Genomic DNA, 13,087 nt, shown 5'->3' with positions numbered 1-13,087 from the left:
ACTAAAAAAGCTTGCTTTTATTTAGGAATATAATCAGAATACAACCATCTGGCAACCAGTTAAGTCCAGTTCCCAAGGAGATGCATCGTGAACTAGTTGCACAGAATGAGTCAGGCTGTTTGCAGTGTGTTGGCAATCTGTCTGCATTTATAAATGAGAAGGCACTTATTTACAAACCTGTCTGAGACAGACTGCTGTCACTTTGAGTTTGACTGTGATTGTTTAGAGGCAGGTTGCCTCCCACCAAGCGACCTGTGCAATCACGTTGCAATGTGATCTCCCAGAGGTTAAAGCTGTTTCATTGTCAACCTCTGGGAAATCATTTTGTCGCTGAATGTGAAAAAAGTTCAGTATAATCACAACTGGTGATTTTTCCTGCTCGCAAGAAGGTAGCTGTTGTATTCTTACTCTACTGTGACTAAGCCATAAGTGGAGGGTTTGGTGGACTTTGGCATCTTTTCTCTGCTTTCTGGAGAAAATGTGATTCTGTTGGCTTATTTGAATAATGACCTTCAGCTTGCAAAGGGGCAGAATGTAGTCAAGTGTAGAGCAGTTAAGAGCAGAAATAGCATTTCCAAAGGTGACGCCATCTACCTCAGACAGAAAAGTGTAGAGTATCTATTCCAAATTTGGAATTTGTTGGTGCCCCAAGTGGAGAAGTATCTCCAGGGCCTTATCCATGAGTATTTACAGATGACTGTACATATCCACTGTTTTCCTTCTCACCTCACCTCACTGTACATGTTAGTGATGATTTGAACAAAAATTCTGATTGATTATTCCATTAGACCAAGTCCAGTTAGGTCTTTGCTGGATTTTTTTCCTATTTCTTATGAACATCAGACACTGTTCAGATGCAGTAGATTGTATTTTCTAGGCCTGTTACCACGTTTGTCCTACACTTGTCCAGTTTCCTCAGATCTTGTAGGGACACACTGCACAACGTGCTGAGATTAGTTTTCATTTGATAGGGAATCACTTGTAAGTTCTCTTGCAACAAGCTGCTAGTGTTTAAAGACACAATCTGAAAACGAATTCTTTGATAAGCTATCTGTGTAGACACAACACTGATTCATCCCTTGAGCTGGATATCTTTTTTAAATGCTTGAATCATTCACTGGTCAATGCTTGTTCAACAAAGAAACATTCCCCTGAAATTGGTCAGTAGCCAATGTCTAAAGAAAAGGTTCGAAAGACTTTCAGAAAGCCTGGAGAACTATTGCTCAAGACCACTTTAAAACAATTACAAGAAAGTCTACCTCCTAATATATTTCCTTTACATTGATGGGTGACTCAGTATTTTTCTCAGTACTGTATATAGAGTGTGCAAGCATCTAGACCCTTACAGTGTCAATTCCTATCAGCTACTGTTATCAGGGATGATTCCTGAAAAGCTTGTTCACTGTGCTGTGACCCCTACTTTTCCACCACCGTCACTGTTTGTGTACTGTTTGGAATGACGTGCAACTGACGTGCATTGTGTGCAGGACTGTTTGTTTTTGTCAACAAACCCAGCATCCTGTTGTGACACATGCTCCACACCCCCCTCCACTTTTTCTGTCTTTGATTCTTTTTATACTTGTCTCTGTTTTATGTTCTCAGCATGCCCACTCTGTCATGCCGCGCACGTCCGCTAGAAGCCCTCAGAGAGTATTTGAAATTTTATGTAGCACTTTAATTTGTGACTTGTGTTGCAGAAATTACTCACTCAAAAAAAAGTGCAGAAAAAGACAGTTACTCTGTTTTATTTTTCAGTTTAAATTATGTATCTGTTACCTTTATAAAAGTAAAAAGAAAATTATGGGCAGAAATCAGTGCCATCAGAAACTGAATTTGAATAAGTTAAATTTGAATTGCTCGGTTGAATCTGAATTGGAACTTGAATAAATGCCTTTAAAAACTGAATATGACTTAGCCTAATTTGAAATTCAATTTATTGGTTTGAAAATGATCATCACTAAATTAAAATTGAATTTTATATTTTGAAAATGAATTTATTTGCTTTGAAACCGTATTTTATCCTTTAAAAGTTTAGCTCTCGAATAAGTTCAGATTCACTTCTCACCATTCAGTTTCAGTTCTACAATTCAATTTCAGTTCCAAAATTCAGTATTTTGGGACTTACATCCGGTTCCGGTTCAAGAGTAATCGAGCCCAGATTAATAGAACTACGTTTTACTAGCGGACCGAAAGTGTTACTGACAGTAATCTACGCGTCTTGAGCTGAATTAAGACTTCAGAAGTCATTCGTCATGTCGAATGACCAGCGGATAAACTCTCAGGTTGGTAATAAATGTATTACATGTAATTCAATCCGAGCATTTCAAATTTAACTTATTCAAATTCAGTTTCTGATGGCACAGATTTCTGCCCATTGGACTGTACCATCTGCTGCAGTACTTGTTGCTCTTCTTGTTGCAGAACATAGTTTTTTTGGACACTGGCTGTATGTTTGTGGTTGTTGTCATGTTGAAAAATAAATCTGGGACTAATCAGTTGCCTTCTTCATGGTATTATGTTATGGATAATAATAAAATGTATCTGGTTAACCAAAGTGATTTGTACAATAATGAGGCTCAGCTTAATATATACTATTTATCATGCCAGGATCGTCCAGGTACACAGAGGTAAAAGAAAAACTATAACATTCCTCGTTTCTTTTCTTTTCTTTCTTTTCTTCTTTACCTTATCTGCTTTGAAGTGTGGCTGTATACAATGACTGCAAATACATTTGATTTCTGAAAGTCAGCAAACAGATCTGAATTATGAACAGCTAGTATTGTGTGGGGTTATACATTACATGACTGCAGAATCACATATATTATATGTCATATAATATATCATATAATATTACTGTTGTGCATTTGGTAACATAATAAAAAATCTCTAACCTCTGGGAGTTCAGAAAAGTGCATTAATTTACCTCATTAGCTTTGGCAGTATCGCGAGCCATGTCTAAGTGATATGGAGAAAAATAAATAGGAGAAACGGTAAAAGACTATTGAGTGGTAGATAAACAGATAATGAGAAGAGAGGACACATACCCAAGGGCAGTGAGTTTCACTTGCTGCCCTGAGCTAGTGAAATAAGACACTAGTAACATGAGACTTTTGCTACTGTAAGATCCTGCCACTGTGGAAAACTGTCCAGAGCAGCTATCTGTCCATATATCTGTCCCCTGGATCTGTTGACGTGACCTTTCCGATTAGAGCTGAAGCGGCAGAAATGAGAAATGCAGGTGACAAAACCTAAGATAAGTTGCCATGACGGTATGGGACTACTTGGAAGCAATCATGATGATCTTCAGGTTTTTTGAAAACAGTTACGAGAAAATTTGCTGAATGGTTTGCTGAAAGTTTGCTGAATGCAAAAAATAGGGTGTGAATTTATACCTCACATACCGCCAAACAATGGAGGGAAATAGTTGTTTGATTCACCACTGAATTTGTAAATGTGCTCACACAGAAAACAGTTCCTAACTTTTATAGTAGTTTTATTTTTATGGAAAGAGAAAGAATAGCAACCGAATATCAAGAAAAAACAAATGACATAAAACCCCAAAAAGTTGATTCTGTTCATCCATATGTAGAGTTTTCAGTGGGAGAAACGTTTCGTCACTCCTCCAAGTCACCCCAACCTTATAAACATTACATGAAACTGCCACCACTGTGAGGATTATATATGTCCGTTAATAACATAAAAATTATAAACTCATTTGCATGTCATTGAGTGAAACAATTATTTGATCCCCAAGCAAAACATGACTTAGTACCAGTTGGAGATCCTGTTCCTAGCTGCTCAGCAGGTTTGTCAGTAGGGATTTTGTGTTCTTGGTGACGGTGGTTCCAACTGCCTTCAGATCATTGACAAGCTGCTCCTGTGTAGTTTTGGGCTGATCCACCACCTTTTTCTTTATCATCCTCACGCCATGACACAAGACCTCCAGACCAAGGGTGGTTGCTGGTCATTTTGTATTTCTTCCATTTCCAAATAGCTGCACCAACAGCCATTACCGAGCTTCCTGATGGTCTTCCTGACATCCTTTGGCAGATCTTTGGTGTTGTCTGTCTTCATTGAAATTGATTTGGGTGTGCTTTATATATATATATATATATATATATATATATATATATATATATATATATATATATATATATATATATATATATATATATATATATATATAACGAGGTGAGATCAGTAGTATCTGTAATTTATTGTAACAGTGCCTGTGATTGATTGATTGATCAGTTGCAATCTATATGCCACATGGACACATAGTGGAAGAAAGAAATTTGGCTGGGTTGTGGAGGATCAAACACTTTTTTCACTCAATGACATGCAAATCAATATAAAACTTTTAAGTAATGTGTTTTTTTTCTGTATATATGGTTGATATCCTGTTTTCATTAAAATATAACTACCATAAAAATATGAGTTTTCATTTCTTTGGAACTGAGCAAACTTACAAATTCAGCAGGGGATCAGATAATTACTTTTTCCACTGTACAGTGGTCTGCTAATTTGCTGCGGGCCTGTTTCCATTACTAACTCTTCAGTGACAGCGGATGACAAAACCTTTTATATGTATAAGCCACGTACTTGTTTATGTAAACACACATATCACTCCCTAGACACTCCTGATTCTCCTGTATTTCCCCACCCTCAAGAAAACAACCCTACCTATCACAACAACAGAAGGCAATTCACCCCCCATGTGTGAGTCAGCTATATTAAATACCAGGTTATGTTGTCATTGTTTTTTAATTTTTTTCAAATTACAATTAGGTCCATAGGTTTGTAGACAAATACATATTTTACAACCAGCCATCATTAGGCTGAAAAAACGAAATGAACCTATGAGAGAGATCATAAAATTTCTTAGGACTGACCAAATCTACAACCTTGTACATATTTTAAAATAATGAATAAACGCACGGGTCAGCTTAGGAACATCAAATAGCCTTGATGACCACAGATGACAAATGAAGTGAACTATTGCAGAAGTCTTTCTTTGTTAAAGAAAAGCCACTTCACAATCTCAAACAAACTCAAGAAAACTATTGAGGAGGGACTCACTTTCATGAATGTCAATGTAGCGGGTTTAAAACCACTGGTTACCCTCAAGAAGATGATTCAACTTTGCCAGATAATCTATATCTTGCAAAATATTAAAAAGAGCCTGCTCAGTTTTTAAATCTGGGGAATTTAAACCTACATCAACTTGTATCAGAATGATGAGAAGTGAAAAGCATGGGGAGAAAGAAAAACAGCTCATGATCTAAATCACACCACAGCAACTGATCCCCAACAAATAAACTGATATTATTTACAGGGACAGGAATAAATGTATTCTCAAGAGTAAGTACCCAAGGGAGGCAAAAGGAAGGGTGGTAGGACAGAGGGATGGGAATCTGCAGATTCTGAATATATAGTTATTTATACATGAAGCCAACTTCCACCAACTAAGCAAGGTGCTGCTTCACTAACATCTGCAATACACCTCTGCATGACTTACTCTAGTATTGAAAATGTTATTGACAAATTAAAGTTAGCTTCTCTTGTCATTCCCTTTTAAAAAAAATTCTTAAATATTCTGTCTGCCAAAGAAGAAAGATATTAAAAGAAAACCTTTAGTTTTAATCCATCAGCTGAGTACAATAAGACCAAATTAAAAGGGATACTGCTTAATCAGTCTGCTCCTAATATTGTATGTAGTAAACCAGGATAGGATTTGAGTGTGGAAATGCAAATGGTATTAGTGTCACATACATAATTTACTAGCTGTTTATAAGATGCAGTCCTCTGGATCCTTAAACACAAAGATCTAGTTGACATTATTTTCCTTCAAAACCTCAATCATCAATTTCAAATTTAATGCATGTAAATGGAGATTGTTATTTGAGAAAGTCACATGCTTAAATGTCATTCTGAAACTATACAAACTGTTGCTTTTCTTGAATAAATAGCAACACTGGAGATGAGTTCAAGTCCTTAACATCAAAATACAAACGCACACATACACATGGTTACACACATGTCTTAATATTTACCAGCTGGCTAGTCAGACTGGCAGACAACAGAACTGCAGACACAAACTGGTGTTTGTAAATCACCAATTTGGATAAAAGGAGAGCTAAGTGACTTAAGCCAAGGGGAAACCAAAGCAGATAAATGTGATGAGAATGAGAGAGTTCAACTATCAGACTCATTACTCTAAAAATACTGTGTGCAATGAAAACAAAATCGACTAAAGTCATAAAGTGCTCTATAAACAGTAGGAAATGGAGAGAGGGTCTCTTAGCAAAGGTACAGTAATGATGATAACAATAACGGCTCTAATAGCATAATATAACAACAACAAGCCTTTCCGCTGGTGCCAGGGAGACGTTAGATCACCTCTGTGCACAAAACACTTAACCATATACACATACAAATATATATATCTGCTCATACGCAAACAAACACATCACACGGTATATACAGTCTAAAGATGTTGAAACCTACAGATTTTTAAAAATATATAAATAATAAAAAACTATTAAAAATGCCTTGAATGCAGTTCAATAAATCTCATAGAAAATCCTAGAGCTATGAGTTATATGTTCTTGCAAGATTTATATCACATTTTTAGAAGGCCCTGCAAAGCTCTTTTCCATATCTTTCAAAAATTGGAGAATGTCCCAAGAGCGTTCAGGACTTTCCTGAAACTCTAGTCTCCTTTCTTTCCATTCTGCATTAAACAAAGCATAACAGTGAATCTACAGGGGGTTCAAATGCAATCCAATTTAGTTCAGTTTTATTTACATAGCTCAACACTGTAACAATAGTCAGCTCAAGGACCTTCACATTGAAATGTTTAATGATCAGTGACTGCCAGTTTTCAAATGTATATGCTATCTTATTATAAATGCTATAAGTGCTAAATCCAGTTGTCAGATGTTAAATTTATTACTGTATTCGCTAACATTTCTAATTAATATCTTGGACAGATCATTTGTGGTCGAAGTGAACTAAACCTTTCATATATAGGTATTAAAGGTTTAGTTATTGATATTAGTACATACATCTTAAACTATCTTTTAACACTTTTTTCACATTTGTAGTACAGTAATTCACAAGTTGAGTGGTATGACCACCAACTCAAAAAATGGGGAATATATAAGCACTTATGAGTGTTTACATTAAAATGCATTCAAGGAAAGCAGCGACAAGACCCCTACAACAGAACAGCGTCAACAGATTTGACAGTGTGATGCTATGTCTGATACTGAAGTCAGACACAGCATAACAGCAGGTGGAAGTGGCTTGCAGGCCAGCACCTGACTTTAAAACTCTATAAAACAAGGTAGTGTCTTAGGCTATGTCCACAAGTAAAAGTTTTGTTTTTTTTTTAAATGGGTTTCTGCTTTCATTTTGAAAATTATCTGCATGGGACCACAATAAACACGATGCCATGACTATGGCAAAGAATATAACCCTAACCATATGGAAATATTGGTCAGTCAGAAGCCTACAATGAAGACACACAGCCCACATAGCACACAGGTCTGGCCCAGATCTGGTGTTAAGCCAGCACTGCTGGCTGACTTCTGGCATGTTAAGTGGTATGTCATTCAGATATGGGCAAGGCCTGGCGTAGATGGCACTGTTTGTATGATGGCATGCCACATCTGGCCCAATTGTGGTTTGGTTTAGCTGGCCAAGGCTCATAGAAAACAGGCCTGGCCCGGATCCGGCATCAATCTGGCACCTCTGACTGACTGGTGTCATGGCGGGGTGTATGTCAACCAGATGTAGGCCAGGTCTGGCAATGATGGTACTATTTATGTTCCTATTTTCCTATTTCAGTTAGAAAGGCCAAATGTCATGATACTATACTGCTATGGTAGCCAACGTTTCAAATGCAGGTTTGACAGTTTTGTGAGTGTACACTTTATCTAAAACCTAGTGAGGGTTTACTTATATTTACCACCGGGTGGCCGTAACTCAGGAGGTAGAGCGGGTCATCTAATGATTGGAAGGTTACTGGTTCGATCCGTGGGTTCCTCCAGGCTGTATGTAAAGATTGTGAATGTGTATGAAAGTAGTTAGTAAGCACTCAGTTTAGAGAAAGTGTGTGAATGGCATGTTGTATAGAGCACTATGAGTAATCTGGGAGAGTAGAAAAGCGCTATGTAAGAATCAGTCCATTCACTGTCTGAACAAAGTTTTGTCATGTTTCATTTGTGCTATCATATTCCGGCACATGTTGTTATTACATGGCTTGATTAAGGTACACAGTAGGGTGACATCTGGGGCCAGAGCTGAAACTGTTTTGGGCCAGCACAGGGCCAGCAGTGTGTCTGCAACTGGCCTTGTGCTGGCCCATGTGTGGGCCACATCTGGCAAACCAGATCTGGTCCACCAAAGGGTCGTCATTCTTTGCGGTATGTGGGCCATGTGTAAGCACATTGTGTGGGCCAGATCTGGGCCATACCAATTTTGTGGGAGACTGATGTAAAAAAAAAACAAAAAAACTTTAACACATTAACATTGCTAGACAGCATCTTTGTTTTCCACATGTAAACTCAGAAATGGACTTTCGGCAAATCTTCCCCCTGGAAGGGGTTTACATGTGGATGTATACAAAAAGCTACTTTTATCAGAATATTCATATTGATGTGGACAAGGCTTCAAATTGTTTTGCATTTTTCTATATTTGGAAAAATTTCAGACTCGGATGACATTTTTGGTAAAAGGACTGGTACTTATATAGCACCATTTTACTCAATTCAGCACTTAAAGCATTTTCTACTTCCTCACCCATGCAATCACATATATTCATATAGTGCTTTTATCTATGTATAAGTGCTGTCTAAGATTCACAGAGTCACTCACACTTCAGTGGATGGATCCGGGTTAAGTTGGGGTTCGGTATCTTACCCAAGAATACTTCAGCATGTGGAGTGGAGGAGTCAGGGGTGTATTGACCCTTCAAATTGGTAGATGAGCCACTGCAGCCACAGCCTCACCAAGAGAACTTTTGAAAAAATATATTTAATTACTCACACCGCCTTGTTCTACACTAGTTTGTCTTAGCTTCCTTCCAAAAAGCCCATCCATCCATGTGTATATCCAATTTCTTCACCAGTTATCCGGTTTAGAGTTACTAGGTTACTGGAGCTTCTTCCATCTGTCATGAGGCAAAAGATGTGGTACACAGTGGCCTGATTGCCATTCTGTCACAGGGCCAACACAAACAGACTACCATTCACACTCACATCCATACCTACGACCATTTCAGAATCACCAGTTAACCTAAAATGCATGTTATTGTACTATGAGTATAAACTAGAGTACCCAAAGACATACAGAAATACAGGCAGACACAACATTATGAAGACTCCACAAAGAAGACCCCAGCTGGTCAGAGGATTCAAACCCAGGATCCGTTTCCTGATGCTAACCCCTGCAGCTACTGCACCATCATATCATTGTTTTTTTTATTTTATTTTAAGTCTGCACATTGGAAGCAGAAGTCAGCATCTGTGAGGCATTTGTGACAACAGAGAGAAAGAGAAACAGAGAGAAACTAGTATGCCTTTCCAAGCACCATCCCAGGGTTTACTGGAATGCTGGTGAGAGCCTGATGTGTGAGGTAATGTCCTGTCACCCATACCTACTGAAGCTCACCGTCCCATTGGTCCAAGGCTAATAATATGTAACTTCCATAGCCTACTGAGAGTGGGGCTGTAAAAGTTAGTAAGTGGTGCAATGATGCAGTGATTGGGTGGTAGGGAGCATAGACCACAAACTAATGTATATGGATTGTTGAGCATACAATGCCAGCAAGTTGAAAACAGATGGGCCTGAGGAGAATGTCCCTCAGTTATAGACCCCTCTGTATAATAAAACTGTGCTAAAACCCTGCATATTAACAGCTTGAAAATGTTATGCGGGGGTCATCAGTGCCATAAAAAAAATCACCATCTTCAATGAGGTTTCCACATGCTGGAACCACAATAATAACTGAAGCTGGAAAAGTAAAAGGGAGGGAAAAAATGCCACCCCAGAGGTTTCTTTTTAATGATACCGCACGCTTATGTCACTGGCACCCTGCCTGATGAGGACTGTGTGGTTTGTGGGGCATGTTGGTGAAAGACACCGTGCCAGATTGGCCTTCCTGAACTGGTGAAAGCAACAGCTCAGCTACTGTATGAACTTCTGTTTTTGTGGGTATTCTATGTGTGTGTGTGTGTGTGTGTGTGTGTGTGTGTGTGTGTGTGTGTGTGTGTGTGTGTGTGTTTTAGCTAGTGTAGCAGTAGGTGTAAGTTTGCCAGTGTATTTGTTTGCATGTATATGAAGAGGAAGGAATATGTAAACATGTATGTATGCGCTGCAGTAGCCTGTATACAGTATGCATGTATCCTCCACTTAAGTGCACAAACACATGCTGCATGCTTTTTTTGGGAGGACAGAACGGGGCCAGTTATTGTTTCCTGGTTTTACTAGACAGAATTAAGTTCTTTTACAGTGCCTCCTTCTCCCTCTTGCTTCCCTCTAAAGCATTTACGCAAAGATGAATGTGGTAGGGGTTATTTAATCCAAACCTCATCCACATATGTTTGTTTTACATCTTTCTCAAGATGGGCGAACTTTGTATATAAGCAGCTTCTTGCAACATGAGATGTAAAATGTTATCCCTTCTGGTGCTTATGTATAATTAAGATTAGTGTTCTCAAGAGGTTCCTGGGAGTTGCATCAGAGATTACCTGGGCAGCAGCACTCTCTGAAGAAATCACCTGGTTTGCCTTTTTTTAAGCTGAAAGTCGAAATGCACCTACACAAACACAAAGTTATTTGCACACATGTACACGAAGACAGGGAAGCTGTACACATGAATGGAGGCACACTTGGGTACACACACACACACACACACACACACACACACACACACACACAGACAAAGGTCAGTTGCTAGGGCCAATTCTCAGCTCCATTTCCCCTAGAGCAAGTAGAGCTGGCTCACCATATTCCACAGTGTGGTAGCGGGGGAACATTATGTTCTGCTCCACAAAGAGAGCAGTAGTACATTTAAGGCCCCTATGGACCTGCCCTATAATTCTGATATGGAGTCGGCACTATGTGTGCGTGTGTATGTGGTGTGTGTGTGTGTGTGTTTGCCGAGGTGTTTCTGTCTTGTCTCTGAATCATTTACATAAGCTTGAAGTTATGTCATTGTACAGGTATACTATATTTGATGTCTACAAATGTTGCATTAGGTTCACAATATGACAACACACACACACACACACACACACACACACACACACACACACACACACACACACACACACCTATTCAACCTGGCTAAAAAGTTAATAGCAACAATAATGATAATAATGACATTTTTATGTTTTATTTTGCCATTAATGTTAACTTCATGCACTTTCTAGTGGTATTTTGATTGGATTGAACTATTCTTTTGAGGACATTTTAATGTGGGAATGGCCAGTAAGAGTGGTGTTGGACCATTTTCAGCTTTCAAAAGAATTGTTTTTATTCGTTTATGTATTTTCTTTTGAATGCAGTATGACTTTTGGCTGAGTTAATTTCCAGATTATTTTACCCCCATTTATAACCTTAAACCCCATCTGTCATTTGTCATTTGAGTTTCTGCCACCTTACATTATTTCATCTGTAATTTAGGCAATTATCTTCATATATCATTTCCTTCATTTTTAATGTAACCACTCTTTCATTCAAATCCAAAAAGCCTCTACAATAGTACATAACTAAACAGGGTAGTGCAAGAATTCAAAGACTTTATCACCGAAAACAAAACGTGTATCAGTCAGATAAATATCACATTTGCATTGTATAAGGAGGAGCACAGGCCACTAAACTGCTGTATTTTATTCAAACTGGTAGATTGTGTTAATGACTCTTTGCACCATTCATTTTCGTGTTGAAGAATTACTCCTAGTGGTTCCATGTTGGAGCGTCATTCATCTTTCTCTTTGGTTTTGCACTGGTGTATGAAGATGATTATGATACAGCAAAAGTATACAATATATCTGTATACACCTCCTAAACACAAAAACACACACACACACACACCGTCTCTCTCTTAGACCAGTGCACAGCATTTGAGAATCGTGCAGATATGCGATATCTTTCTCTTTCTGCTCAAGTGCCGTCTTGTGCTGTTGCTGCTTCCTTGCATCCATAAAGATACCAATCACTGTTGCCCGCCTTGCTCTCTCTCCCACAGAATCAACACAGTCTTTAGACATCAAACAGACCTGATACACAAAGCCAATACAGCAGTTGTTTACTAGATCTGAAGGAAATGATGTGCTATCTACTTCCCCTACCCCCAACAGCAACAAATACCCATAAACACACAGAGTTCATTACACTTTAGGATTGTCCTGAATAAGAGGCATGCACTACAGTTTGGGATTTGGGTTTATCAAGTTAACTTAACTAAAAAAAACAACTTAAGATTTAACCCTGGGTTTTCTGTATTACAGAGGCGGCTCGCTTCTTACCAGATTGGATAGCCATGGTAATTTATGCAGACCAACCCCGCTCCAGAGTTGCTTATGTTTGAGCTTAGAGACGTATTCTCAGGAGCGTAGGGTCACCAGATCCATCAGATCTCAGTGCAAGAATACAAAGAGGGTCTGAAGATTGTTGTTCTTTGTCGTTCCTGATGAGCATCAGTAAGACATGTTGTTTTTAGACAGCAAATAATTACCTGAAATGGAGCACCTTATTTATAATTATTTTTTTATAGAGAGTTTATAATTTTCTGTCTTTCATATTTATACTTTGAGTAACTTTAACAAATCAGTCTCTCCATTTGAGATTAATTAAGGATACTGATTCTAAAAGCCTTGATAAACAATCCTAGAACATTAATTTTATTATACAGCATAACTAGAATTCATTAGTAAAAATACAGGTATAACAGTGTATTTTATATTTATACTGTTATACTTGTGAACATAATTTGATTGCAGGCTCAGACTATTTCTGAACCCTGTTTATTTATTTAAGTTATTTACTTGCTCTTATTTACTCAGGTATTACACCACTG

At 38.2% G+C, this 13,087-nt stretch overlaps 1 protein-coding gene across 3 annotated transcripts in view; it reads right to left on the bottom strand.

The window, feature by feature from the left end:
- pappaa (pregnancy-associated plasma protein A, pappalysin 1a) overlaps positions 1-13,087 on the bottom strand; it is a 97,327-nt gene that overhangs the window by 36,049 nt on the left and 48,191 nt on the right. The window lies entirely within an intron of this gene.

Source organism: Diplotaxodon limnothrissa, linkage group LG7 (assembly GCF_057381915.1).
Source record: "Diplotaxodon limnothrissa isolate DT_005_m linkage group LG7, D_limnothrissa_male_GT1.1, whole genome shotgun sequence".
Lineage (NCBI taxonomy): Eukaryota > Metazoa > Chordata > Actinopteri > Cichliformes > Cichlidae > Diplotaxodon > Diplotaxodon limnothrissa.
The sequence above is the reverse complement of the archived record's forward strand: the minus strand, read 5'-3'. Positions and strand labels throughout refer to the sequence as shown.